We start from the raw sequence: 14,761 nt of genomic DNA, 5'->3' as shown, positions 1-14,761 counted from the left end.
AGGAGAAGGAGAAGGAGAAGAAAACAAACCAACAGGGCTGGAAGGAGGAGGAAGGAGAAAGTGGTGGGAGCAGTGAGACATGCAGTTCACTATCAGAAGCAGCTCAGATGGAGCAGACCCAGCAGAGGGGGCTGAGAGCCAGGCAATAGCTGAGGTGCTCCAGAAATAAGAAAAGAGAATTAAATTGCGAGATGACAGATGAAGTAACTAAGACATTGTTTCCCTTAGCCAGAAAAAACTATTTTGATGGTATTTGACACTTGTGAGCTAAGTACTCTCCTTAAAATAAACTGAGACCAACTGTGACTAAGATAAAGGCTTTTGACAGGGTCTCCACAGGCAGTTCGTTTTTCATCAGTCATCCACATTTGAATCAGAACCATCTGGGATGTGTGTTAAAATAGAGTTTCCCAGGCCCCACTCAAGACATCTCAAGTGGGAGTCTGTGGAAGTGAAGCCCAGGAATCTGCATTTCAACAGTCTTAGGTTATTCCTCACTGAAAAAAGTTTGAGAACTTCTATTTCAGAGGAAAGATCCTTTACACTTAGTATTTCCCCATTTGGCTCTCTATGGCGCCAGCTTTCAACCCAAGCCTTGGGGCTCTGTGAAGCTGCCTCAGGGTCGACAGGGAGACCCACCAGACCAGCAAAGTCTTTTAACTTTTTTATTATTAATATTTAGGGGCTCCATCAGTTGGGAAAAACATCCATTTCTCAAAAATGTTTGCAAACTGCTGTCAGGTAGTGACAGATTTATTTAAACAGCAAATCAAACAAGTTTTTCCTTTGCTTGGAGTAATTTTATTTCTTTATGAATAGAATATACTTGTCAGTGTCTAGAGTAAACTGATCATTCTCTTCTTAGTTTCTCTGATGCTGACGACAGTCAAACTCACTGTACTTATGCTGTTGTCGCGAGCTTCCCAATCCCTTATTCCCTTTGGTATCTCCCAAAGGGAAAGTAAGAATACCAAGAAGATCTTCTTTAAAACATTACTGCCCGGGCACAGTGGCTCATGCCTGTAATCCCAGCACTTTGGGAGGCCAACGCGGGTGGATCACCTGAGGTCAGGAGTTTGGGACCAGCCTGGCCAACATGGTGAAACCCCATCTCTGCTAAAAATACAAAAATCAGCCAGGCCTGGTGGTGTGTCCTGTAATCCCAGCTACTCGGGACACTGAGATAGGAGAATCTCTTGAAACTGGGAGGCAGAGGTTGCAGTGAGCTGAGATTGAACCATTGCACTCCAGTCTGGGGGACAGAGGAAAATTCCGGCTCAAAAAAAAAAAAAAAAAAAAAAAAAGAAAAACCCAAAAGAAATTCCCTCAAACCTCACTTTCTTCGTTCTGAAGGGAACGACACCCATGTTCAGGATGCCGACTGAAAGCACTGCCTGCAAACGAATGGAACTGCTTTTCTCCTATCACTTCTTTACCTTTTTTATCCCACTTAGTCTAAGAAAGCTGTTGTCCTGTAAGGTTCCCTTTGCAAATTGGTTCTGAATTGATAGTGTGGAAAGGAATCTGATTTTCCTTTTCTGGGTCCAGCAATAGGAAGTTTGTCTTACAGAGAAATCTCAGGGGCCAGATGGATGCTGGAGGCCTAGAGAAAAGTAGTGAGGATTAGAGTATCGGCTCCTGGGACGGCTAATGAGTGCCCTACACAGAGAGGAGACACAAAAGAACTAAATTGGGACTCTCAAAGGGTGTGCCCTGCCCACAGACTGTGAGCACGTGTGTGTACATCTGCACAACTGCATTTCAGAAGCACATGAAAACTAGAAAAAATACTTTGACAACTAGAAGCAAGAGATTTGTGGGGAAGTACACACACATTTAAAAAATTTGGCTATAAAATAAATAATAATTCTAGCTTTGGGGGAGTAACCCATAAGATGTAATCTCTAAGAAAACAATCCCATTTGATGTCTTATACTTGATTTATCAAGCAGTATTAACATGAGATAGGACACTGTTTCCTTCAAATACAAAGGAATTTTATCTTGTCTTCTGAATGATGGTGATCAGAGAAGCCACCTTGACTCAGAATTTTGGGATGTTTACAAGCGAAAAGGGCCAAGCTGCCAGATTCAACTATTAACTCAAGCCACCATCATCAATACAACTACCTAAAGTCAACACTTCCATTACAATTACCTGTCCACAGAGATTACTGGAGTTATTAGTATTTTGTTACAATTATTTAGTAGTAATAAAATCGGCATGTAAAGTCTCAGCCTTTTGGAAGTCATTTTTCTATAGATTAAAATATAGTCATGTATCTCATTTTATATCAAACAAACATGAAGTGGGGCAAATCAGTTTTAAAGTACCTAGCATTTTTCACAAAGTTGCTTTTCAAGGTAGACTGCAAACATTTACAATCTTAAAAAAGTAAACAGAGTTGTAAAAAATTGCTCAGAACAGATTTAATTGCATACCAACAAATTTTTTAAAAGTCATTAAGTCACCATGTCAAAAATTAAAATAAACAAGCTATGATATAAATTCCACTGGGAATGATAACATAAGGCTGTTTCGAAAAGATAATATATCTCCAAGATTTTCAAAAAAGTATTATATACACACACAGAAAATCAACGAATTTGGAAGAACCACGTTCAATTTTTATCCAGAGTGTTTTTATCAGTCAGGATAGGGTAGGTTATGCTATAGTAAAAAATGACCCCCAGTATTATTATTATTATTATTGTTTGGATACAGGGTCTCCCTCTGTCACTCAGGCTGGAGTGCAGTGGCATGATCTCGGCTCACTGCAACCTCCGCCTCCCAGGTTCAAGCGATTCTCCTGCCTCAGTCTCCTCCTGAGTGGCTTGGATTACAGGCGCATGCCACCATGCCTGGCTAATTTTTGTATTATTAGTAGAGATGGGGTTTCACCATATTGGTCAGGTGATCTGGAATTCCCAACCTCAGGTGATCCACCTGCCTTGGCCTCCCAAAGGGCTGGGATTACAGGCATGAGCCACAGTGCCCAGCCAATATTAATTATTTATCTCCTGCACACGCTACACGACCAGCACAGGCTGCAGGATGGCTCTGCTTAATATAACCACTCAGCGACTTGGGTTAATGGAGGCCCCATGTCAACAGGTGCTTTTATAATCACCATGGCTGGAGTTCAGCAAGGGTTACATGTTCCTACTTACTTGGCCAAAGCAGGTCGCAGGACCACATCTAAATTCAAGAAAGTGGAAAAAAAAAAAGGGGGTTTTCAAAAAAGTTCATGGAAAATGTGTATTATGAAAAAATTATGCATGGATTTCAAATTTTTTTCCACCAAGATAAATTCATACTGACTAGTTATAACATGTTTGAACAGAATCTAGTTCAAGGCACTAAAAAGGATAAGACATCAGTTTGAAAACAGCCCCTATCAGAGCAATATGAATTTTACTAAAACTGAAGCAAGAACAAACAACAAATTTATGGTGAAGCATAAGTGGAAGAATGGTGAAATAATTGATGCTTGATGAAAAGTTTATGGGGACAATGACCCAAAGAAATCAGCAGCTTACAAGTGGATAATTCATATTAAGAAGGGATGAGATGATGTTGAAGATGAAGCCCACAGGGGCAGACCATCCACATCAATTTGCAAGGAAAAAATCAATCTTGTTCATGCCCTATTTGAGGAGGACCAATGATTAACAGCAGAAATAATAGTCAACATCATAGACATCTCAATTGGTTTAGCTTATGTAAGTCTGACTAAAGAATTCAAGTTGAGTAGACTTTCCATTTGATGGGTGCCAAAACTGTTGCACCCAGATTAGCTGCAGACAAGAGCAGAGCTCTCAATGAAAACTTTAAATAAGTGGGATCAAGAACCTGATCCCTGTTTCCTGAAAGGATTGTAACAGGAGATGAAACATGGTTTTACCAGTACAATCCTGAAGACAAAGCACAATCAAAGTGATGGCTACTAAGAGGAGGAAGTGGTCTACATAAAGCAAAAGTGAACCAGTCAAGAGTTAAGGTCATGGCAAAAAGTTTTAGGGATGTTCAAGACATTTTGCTTGTTGACTTTCTGGAAGGCCACAGAATGATAACACCTGTTTATTAGGAGAGTGTTTTGAGAAAGTTAGCCAATGCTTTTGGAGAAAAATGCCCCAGAAAGCTTCACTAGAAAGTCCTTCTCCACCATGACAAGGCTCCTGCTCATTCCCCTCATCAAGCAAGGGCAATTTTGCAAGGGTTTTGATGGGAAATCATTAGGCATCCATCATACAGTCCTGATTTGGCTCCTTCTGACTTTTTGTTTCCTAATCTTAAAAAATCTTTCACACAAGGAGTAATCTCTATTTTAAGAAAATCTTGGGCTGGGCACAGTGGCTCATGCCTGTAATCCCAGTACTTTGGCAGGCCGAGGCAGGTGGATCCTGAGGTCAGGAGTTCGAGATCAGCCTGACCAACATGGTGAAACCCCGCCTCTACTAAAAATACAAAAATTAGCCGGATGTGGTGGCAGGTGCCCGAAATCCCAGCTACTCGGGAGACTAAGGCAGGAGAATCACTTGAATTCTGGAGGTGGAGGCTGCGGTGAGCCGAGATCATGCCACTGCACTCCAGCCTAGGTGACAAGAGCGAAACTCTGTCTTAAAAAAAAAAAATTAAAAAAAGAAAAAAAAAGAGAAAATATTGATGGGATGCTGAGGTGGGAGGACTGCTTGAGCTCAGGAGTTCAAGACCAGACTGGGCAACATGGTGAGACCTTGTCTCTTAAAAACAAACAAACAAACAAACACCCAGCTTATATTGAAAAAAAAAAAAAATCTTTAGCTCAGGTGCAGTAGTTCATGCCTATAATCCCAGCACTTTGGGAGGCTAGGGCAGGCAGATCACTTGAGGCCAGGAGTTTGAGACCAGCCTGGCCAACATGGTGAAACCCCATCTCTAGTAAAAAAAAAAAAAAAAAAGAAAAAGAAAAAAATTAGCCAGGCATGGTGGTGCACTCCTGTAGTCCCAGCTACTCAGGAGGCTGAGGCACAAGAATTGTTTGAACCCAGGAGGTGGAGGTTGCAATGAGCCAAGATGGTGCCACTGCACTCCAGCCTGGGCAATGGAGTGACTCTGTCTCAAAAACAAACAAACAAACAAACAAACAATCTTTAAAGGGCACCCATTTTTATTCAGCTAATATGTTAAGAAAACAAAAAAAAAAATGTGGCACATATACACCATGGAATACTATGTAGCCATAAAAAAGGATAAGTTCAGGTCGTTTGTAGGGACACAGATGCAGCTGGAAACCATCATTCTCAGCAAACTATCACAAGAACAGAAAACCAAATACCTCATGTTCTCACTCATAGGTGGGAATTGAACAATGAGATGACTTGGACACAGGAAGGGGAGCATCACACACCGGGTCCTATTGTGGGGAGGGGGTAGGGGGAAGGGATAGCATTAGGAGATATACCTAATGTAAATGATGAGTTAATGGGTGCAGCACACCAACATGGCACATGTATATATATGTAACAAACCTGCACGTTGTGCACATGTACCCTAGAACTTAAAGATAATAATAATAATAAAAAAGAATTAAATAGGTAACTTGAATAAGTGTTAAGATCAAATAATATATATACACTTTATAATTTATAAAAAAAACAAAAACAAAAACAAAAAAACAAAAAAAAACTGCATTGATATAGTTAAATTCCCAAGACCTTCAGTTCTTCTTTTTTTTTTTTTTTTAACCTTCACAAGAGGATGGATGCCAGGTCGTCAGTTCTTTAAGGATGGACTAAATGACAGATATAATTGCTTACAAAACTGTCTCAAACGTGACAGAGCTTATGTTGAGAAAGTTGAGAAAGTTTACATTTTTATTTTTTAATTCCATTTTACCATGAATTTTTTGAAGCCCCTTTATACAATCCTACTGTTGTGCTTGGAAGGAGGAGAATTGGAATATTTATGAATAACTTTAATAACTACCATAATGCTAATTAATAAAATATGAATGTACTCTTGAACACAGAACTATCTAACTATCTAACTATCTAAGATTAATCATAGAGGTCTCCTCTTATTAGTAGTCTGATATGCAACTCTGTCAAGTATCTTATTTGTTACGAACATATGCGTATTTCACAGAAATATAGAAAAAGCTATATTGATAATTTAAACTGGGCCAAAATGCCACTTGGAGCTTAAACTTCAAAACAAACTAAAAGTACTTGATTAGCTTACTGTAGTGGAACAGGACTAGTCAATTATGCTAAATGCCACTTGGACACAATAAAATAGAAGAGAGACAAAATCTGTGGTTTATACCCCAGAAAGCTGCATACATACAACCCTGCCTTGTTTTCTCCATTTCTCATTTCTCCTCTCCGATTATCAAATGAGACAAGACACATGTGAATGGGAATCACATTCACTGTGATTCAAAATAAGACCAAAGATCTTAGGAATTCAACTATTAACTATGCCTGTTGCCTGGTGCCCAGGAGACTGCATTTAAGACCTGACTACTGGCCGGGCGTGGTGGCTCACGCTTGTAATCCCAACACTTTGGGAGGCTGAGGTGGGCGGATCACGAGGTCAGGAGTTCAAGACCAGCGTGACCAACATAGTGAAACCCTACCTCTACTAAAAATACAAAAAATTAGTTGGGCGTGGTGGCAGGCGCCTGTAATCTCAGCTACTCGGAGGCTGAGGCAGTAGAAATGCTTGAACCCAGGAGGTGGAGGTTGCAGTGAGCTGAGATGGCACCACTGCACTCCAGCCTGGGTGACAGTGCGAGACTCTGTCTAAAAAAAAAAAAAAAAAAACAAAAACAAACAAAAACAAACAACAAACAAAAACCTGACTACCACAAAATAAAATAAACATGCTTTAAAACTAGATTTTTCTGGTAGATAAAAATATGGCCAGAAAAATAAAATTACATTGATAAAAGTTAACAAAATATTGTAACAAAGAAATGTATCATCCATCATGTCTTTGATATTTTAACAAATAAAACCCACCATTTGCGCAGAATTGCTGAACTTTTTCTGTGACTAACCAAAACCTTGCCAGTTTTTTTTTTCACTAATTGAGAAACTGCACATATCAAAGCTAAAAACAAAAAGTTAAATGATCTAGTTTTCCTTAAAGGCAGATCATTTTTCTCACACTCATTGTGCCATAGAAGCCAGCCAAAAATTAAAATCAGACTCCAGACTTCCTGAACGAGCTGGACACACCCACAACTCTCTTTAATCCCAAAACTGTCAGTGCTCAGAAAATCTGCTATATTATTTTCCTATTGCTGCTATAACAAATTAACACACATTCAGTGGCTTAAAATGACATAGATTTATGACGTGACACTTCTGGAGGGCCGCCTTCCTTCTGAAGGCAACAGGAGAGAAACTGTTTCATTGCCTTTCTAGCTTCTACACATTACCAACCCGCCTCAGTCCATAGCTCCTTTCTCCATCTTCAACATCAGCAATGTAATAGATCTTCTCTCTCCAATCTCTGCTTCTGTTATTACATCTTCTTTCTCTAACTCTGATTCTCTTGCTTCCCTCTTGTAAGAATCCTTGTGATTATACTCAAAGCATTCGAGATAAAGCCAAGATCCCTAGTTTCATCACATCTGTAAAGTGTCTTTTACCATGTAAAATAACATATTTATAGGTTCCGTGGATTTGGATGTGGACATCATACTTCAGCTTACCACAGTCTGCCCTCTGGACTGTAAAGATTCACACCCACCCCACATGCAAAATGCATTCATCCATCCCAAGGCCCCCAAAAGTCTCAACCCATTTATAGCATCGGCTTGGCTCCTGGCTGGAGTACAGAGTGCAGGCCGGCGGGGGATGAAGCTGAGCCGTGCATCTCTGCCAGATCCCCAGGGCCTTGCAAAACAAATTAAGGATTTGTGGTTTCATTTCAAAAGTCATGGGGAGAGCCTCTGAAGGGTTTTAAGCAGGAAAGTCACAGGAGTGGATCTGAGTTCTCGAAAGCCCACTCTGGCAGCAGCACGCGTGAGAGCTGGAGGTAGGGAGCCTGCTGCAGTAACCCTGGAGAGGAAAACAGGGTGGTCTGGTTAGTTGAGCATTGCCATAGACAGTGACTGCACAAGGGCGGGCCTGAAGCTGGGTGGTAGCGGAGGCTTGAGAGGTCTCTGGACAACAGAGGGAGAAGAAATTTCAGTTGGCCAGGGCAATGCAGAGGGCAGTGCCAATGAGGACAGAGCAGAGGAACTGGCAAGACAGCGAGAGGATAGAAGGTTCTGAGAACTGTCTATTCTGTAGCAGTTAGGACTCCTTCACTCGAAAGTCACAGAGGCGGGGCACGGTGGCTCCCGCCTGTAATCCCAGCACTTTGGAAGGCGCAGGTGGGTGCATCACCTGAGGTCAGGAGTTTGAGACCAGCCTGGCCAACATTGGGAAACCCCATCTCTACTAAAAATACAAAAATTAGCCGGATGTGGTGGCGCATGCCTATAATTCCAGCTACGCAGGAGGCTGAGGCAGGAGAACTGCTTGAACCCAGGAGGCGGAGGTTACAGTCGGCCGAGATTGTGCTACTGCACTCCAGCCTGGGTGACAGAGTGAGACTCTATGTCAACAACAACAACAAAAAAAAGTGACAGAAACTCAACTTGTTTTACCTCTGCAGAAAAGTGATACATTGGTTTACGTAACAATGAAGCTGAGCAGGCTTGGGCCTGGCTGAATTCAGGGAGTCAAGCAATGCCCTCTGTCTCCCTGTCTCCCATTCTTTTTGTTTTTTTTTTAGTCTTTGAGGCGGAGTCTTGTTCTGGCGCCCAGGCTGGAGTGCAGTGTCGTGATCTCAGCTCACTGCAAGCTCCACTTCCCAGGTTCACGCCATTCTTCCGCTTTCAGCCTCCTGCGTAGCTGGGACTACAGGCGCCCGCCACCAGGCCCGGCTAATTTTTTGTATTTTTAGTAGAGATGGAGTTTCACCGTGTTAGCCAGGATGGTCTCGATCTCCTGATCTCGTGATCCGCCCGTCTCGGCCTCCCAAAGTGCTGGGATTACAGGCTTGAGCCACTGTGCCTGGCCCCTGTCTCCCATTTTTTGTTTGTCACCTTGATTTCATTTTTTTTCATGACCTCCTGGCAACCCCAGATTCAATCCTTCCACTTCTATGGCCCAACAGGCAAGAGAGTCTTCCTGTTTGTATCAATTACAAGCATCCCAGGGAAACACTGGTTAGCCTACCTGTAGTCAGGCGCCTACACTGTGTGAAGGGGTTAGGGAGTTTCTTAGCAGGGGTCAGGGAGTTTGCTAGGAGAATAGAAGCCATAGCTAAAACCTCTCTAATTCATCTGGTATGAACTCTTTGTATTAAAATTTTTTTCTATTAGTATATATAGATATAAAGTGTATGGATTCTGTTGCATGTATTATGATTTTTTTAGTGTTTTTTGTTTTGTTTTGTTTTGTTTTTTACCTTTTTGTGTTTTCACATACAGGGGTTTTAAGTTTTTCACTAATGGAAAAAATGGATTGTTGTCATGTATTACTTCTTCCAGCACTTCTATGATTAGTTCTGGTTAACTGTAAATTTAGGTCCTTACTCATACACCCTTTTCCATACCCCTCTGCAACCTCTTCCCATCAGAAGTCAGAGTAAATGAAGGGAAGTCAATATTTTAACAGTGTACCCCTTCACCTTCTTGGCTTTTCAGCTAATACAAGTGTCATATCTGTCGTGCTATAATTATTTTACAATGTAGAGGCAGTCACTAGACTTCTACATACAATCTGAACAGTCAATAATCAAATCTGGCATTGTTCTATTTCTGAGGTACTTTTAGGCCAAGGCTGCTAGGAAGAGACTGGTTGTAGCTAGAATTTGGGTTAAAAATGTTCTTCAAAATTGAAATACGGTATTTAGGCAACAGAGACTAAGCGCCATTCTTTTTTTCTCCCTTCTTTCCTTTTTGAGAAACGGACTGCTGGAAATATCTTCATTCTAAACTCTGCAAACAGAATTGATCCTGTAGTCCTTTAAAGTGGTGTGTTCAGCCCAAAGTTTCTTCATTTGCGTATCTGTTCGGCCTTTTAGAAGCTTTCTTAAAAACTCCCATACTATCTTTCTTCACACTTGCCCTCAAATTTGCTGTATATTCCCCTAAGACACCCGAGCCAAGCTCATCCTGTGGATGCGGGATAGTGACAAGACTGGGCCCTCCGCAGCCTGACAGGGACCGCAGCTTGTCAGGGACAAAGAGTGAGAACAAATGACCCACGTCCCCTGCTGCTCTCATGGCTCTTCCCTCTGAGGCTCTTTCACTAGGAGGCTTTCAAATTAAGGTTTCATTAAATATATAATAAGCACATTCTCTCCATTCTTTTCACGCCCTCTAGGTCCTGCTAGGCAAATGAGTCTTAAGAGCCAGTTTCCTTTTGCCCTTATTCCTTGCCTCTCCACTTCAGTGAAAATCTTTTCCTACTTGAGTAAAAGGCAAAGAAAAACACAGTTAAAGAACATGATTAAAAGCTTTAATGAATCATACAGGTCTGAATGTAAAGTGGTTCCTGTCTTTCCAATGAGATCCTCAGAAATGTGTCTTGGCAAACATAAATACATAATCCTTTAGGGATGTGGTTGAAACCTTCAGTTGACTACTTACATGGTTTGTTAATTCAGTGACATATATATATTTAAATTCATATATTATGTAAAAATCATATTTAGAAGTATTACTTTTTCCATATGCACATTTCATGAAACAATTTAAACTTTTCAGATGCATCTGACATCAGAGTTTTCACAATCACTTAGAATCACAAAATGTTTGAGTCTTCTGATGTTTCCAAAGCATATATTATCTTCATTTCTTTTTTTTTTTTTGAGATGGAGTCTTGCTCAATTACCCAGGCTGGAGTGTAGTGGCACAATCTCAGCTCACTGCAACCTCCACCTTCTGGGTTCAAGCAATTCTCCTGCATCAGCCTCCCGAGTAGCTGGGATTACAGGCGTGCACCACCACGCCCAGCTAATTTTTGTATTTTTTTTTTTTTGGTAGAGACAGAGTTTCGCCATGTTGGCTAGGCTGGTCTTGAACTCCTCACCTCAGGTGATCTGCCTGCCTCAGCCTCCCAAAGTGCTGGGATTACAGGCATGAGCCATGGTGCCCGGCCTATCTTCATTTCTACTTTGAAGTAAGATGCAGTTTGAATTTTTTATTTATTTTATTTTCAATTTTTTAAAGATTTCAACTTTAATTTATATTCAGGGGGTACATGTGTAGGTTTGTACCAAGGATATATTGCTTGATGCTGAGGTTTGGGGTATGAATGAACCCGTTATCATTTTTAATTCCAGGCCACCAATACTCCACATTATTCACTATTTACCATATTATTTTTTCAAAGTAACTGTTAACCCTTTTCCTGTTTAGAAAAAAAAAAAAGTGAAGCTCGCTGCCAGCACTTACTTAATTTTACGTAAACATGCTCTTTGAGGCTGAAGCAAATCTGACTTTCAATGTGAAAATAAAATATACAAACAGTTTTTGGAGTTATTTCTAAACCGGACTAACATCAGAATCATCTGAATCATCAGAAACGTCTATTTCAGAAAAATCGGATTCATCAAATGAATCTTCGGCCAAGAACTCTTCGAGAATGATGTTAATATCACGCGTAGGAATGTTATGTTTTCTAGGACTTAACATTTTCAGTGATTGAGAATTACTGTATTTTGTAAATGGAAATACCACTACTAAAAACGGAATGCTATGAATAGAACAATATCTTTTGTTTCCAAAGTCGATATACTAGTGTGATATGAAAATAACATTAAAAGAGATATTGCATGGTGAAAGTTATCTTGGGGTGAACGCTGCCGCTGCAAGTGCCATCAGTGAGTATTCTCAGGGCAAATGGAAAAAGGTAAAAGGCTGTTTACAATGACACACAGCAATACTGACTACATTAAAATAGCTTTTTTTCCCTCCATTAGAAACAAAGTTGATTCTGACAGAAGATCTCTGCAATCATCCAAAGTGGTCATGGACTGAGAGAGTGCCTGCACCAGAAGACTTACGTACAAAGTAGCAAACACTTGACTGAAGCATTTTTGTTTTTGTTTTTGTTTTTTGGGTTGTTTTTTGTTTTGTTTTTTTTGAGAAGGAGTCTCGCTTTGTCTCCCAGGCTAGAGTGCAGTGGCGTGATCTCGTGATCTCGGCTCACTGCAACCTCCGCCTCCTGGTTCAAGTGATTCTCCAGCCTCAGCCTCCTGAGTAGCTGAGATTACGGGTGCGCACCACCATGCCTGGCTAATTTTTTGTATTTTTAGTAGAGACGGGGTTTCATCATGTTGGTCAGGCTGGTCTCAAACTCCTTACCTCATGATCCACCTGCCTCGGCCTCCCAAAGTGCTGGGATTACAGGCATGAGCCACTGTGCCCAGCCTGAAGCATAATTTTAAAAAAATCTTGCTTGGATCCTGGCTTATACCATAATGCAGTAGAAACTTTTACCAATGATCATCTTCAACAATGATTTTTACCAAACTCCAGGCTTTTCTGATTGAAAGAACTTACTAGAAATGTTAGAGACTTTATCCCATTTCTCTAAATTTCACTGCAGTAAACTGCTGAAATGAAAACTCACAAATGTGAGTGCTACATCTACTGTCCAACAGTCATCCTCCAGAAAACATGCTTACAAAACAAAAAACAGAACAGAACAGCATGCATACTGGTCCATTTTCCTATATACATGTTCGCACTCCCTCGTTCCCTCTTCCTACGCCTCCTTTCTCAAGGAGTTGTACGTTGTAGATGACAAACTGCTAGAATACAGACACAATCATGCTTGATTTGTTCCTTACATGAGGTCTTATGTATGTTCTTCACTGATGTTCCCTTGATAATCTGACAATGGAGAAACACAGCTTTTGATTCCTTGTCTCTTATGGTCTCTTGTAATTATAAACACAATAACAACCAAAATAAGAGCTCTCATTGACAGCACCCCTCCCAAGAGCCAGACACCTGACTAAGGCCTGTGGGCATTAACTAAGTTAATGCAGACGAAATGCCAGGCACAAGTCCTGCCATGTGCTAAGAGCCCAATAGATGTCAGCCATTACTATTATTGCCTCAGCCTCCCAAAGTGCTGAGATTACAGGCATGAGCCACCGTGACCGGCCTGAAGCATAATTTTAAAAAATCTTGCAAAACATCTGTATTAATTGTTATCATTCAATCCTCACAACAACTATATGAGGTAAGCATTCCCACAGATGAGAACATTAAGAAGAACATCAAGGAAACAAGGCCATAGAGTTACTGGCCAAGAGGGGATAGAAACTCTGCATGTCTACCTCTTTCAACAAATATTTTGCATTCTTAAAAAGGCCAAATCTATGTAAATTAAAGAGGATGAGGAAAAGAACAGTCCACATATTTTTAAACTCCCCCCTTATGTTCTAATACCTAATGATGAGAGAGGTCTAGAAGGGACACACAATTTTAATGACAGTGCAAGAACCCTGGAAATCCCCCAATTGCCATAGCTGAGAAACAGCCACTGCCCCTTTCCAGCCCAAAGCAAGTCAAGGCCAGGCAAGTCACGGAAAGGGATGATGTGTCTCCAGCAAACAACAGTGGGTAGAGGGACCAGATATAACTGTTAAGATAAAGCCCACTCGAAAGGCAATCAAAATTCTTCTAAAAGGTCATTCAAGTTGACCAAGTAATACATATAGCCGGTGTTGATACTAGGGAGAGCCAGTTGTCAGACACAGTCACATGCTGCATAACAGCATCTCGGTCACCGATGAACTGCATATATGACAGGGGTCCCGTAAGACTATAATACAGTATTTTTACTATACCTTTTCTATGCTTAGAGATGTTTAGATGGACAAATATTTATCACTGTGTATAAATGCTTGCAGGATTCAGCTCAGTGACATGCTGTACAGGTTTGTAGCCTGGGAGCAACAGGCTACACCATAGAGCCTAGGTGTGTACAACCCGTGTAAGTTCACTCTATGAGGTTCACATGACGACAAATCACCTAAGGATGCATTTCTTAGAACGTTTCCCGGTGGTTAAGCAACCCATGACTGTGAATACATCACCTTCATTCCATCTGGCAAGATGTTCTGCCTTAGCACTCAGCTGCATTATTTTCCTTTTCTTTCCTGTTCACTACGCTTTAATTCTGAGGACCATAGGAGGGTAGAATATTACTTTTTAAAAACTTTAAACATGTGTCTAAGCATACCCTTAAATTGATGACCTGATGTTAAAATGTTATTTTTCATGTCATTTATAATCTTACCAGAATCCATTTAATGAAGTTTGGTTAGACTTCAGTGGAAATTATCTTCCAGAGTTGTTTTTCCCACCTGGGATATAGGGGTAACTTTACTACAATTAGTATGCATAGTGCAGAATTTCACGCAAGGGGGCCTGTGGCAGCAGTGAGATAATTTAAACAAAATTGTAATTTAAACACATTTAACAAATTAAACATAAACATATTTAACACATTTCAGCATATTTAACATAATTTAAACATATTAAACATTATTTAAACATTCAAACGAACAAAACAGAAAGGACATATGCACAAACTTGCTGCTACTTAGATCACTGCAACTTCTAGGATCCATTGTCTTTTACTGATTTAAAAACAAAACGAAAATAAAAAAATTGCCGGGCGCGGTGGCTCAAGCCTGTAATCCCAGCACTTTGGGAGGCCGAGACGGGCGGATCACGAGGTCAGCAGATCGAGAC

General features: G+C 40.7%; 1 protein-coding gene and 1 pseudogene across 1 annotated transcript in view; both read right to left on the bottom strand.

Moving 5' to 3' along the window:
* C1H1orf21 (chromosome 1 C1orf21 homolog) overlaps positions 1 to 14,761 on the bottom strand; it is a 246,586-nt gene that overhangs the window by 44,527 nt on the left and 187,298 nt on the right. The window lies entirely within an intron of this gene.
* LOC111536867 overlaps positions 13,674 to 14,761 on the bottom strand; it is a 5,205-nt pseudogene continuing 4,117 nt past the window's right edge.

This window comes from Piliocolobus tephrosceles, chromosome 1, assembly GCF_002776525.5.
Source record: "Piliocolobus tephrosceles isolate RC106 chromosome 1, ASM277652v3, whole genome shotgun sequence".
Lineage (NCBI taxonomy): Eukaryota > Metazoa > Chordata > Mammalia > Primates > Cercopithecidae > Piliocolobus > Piliocolobus tephrosceles.
This window is presented reverse-complemented; position numbering and strand designations above follow the sequence as displayed.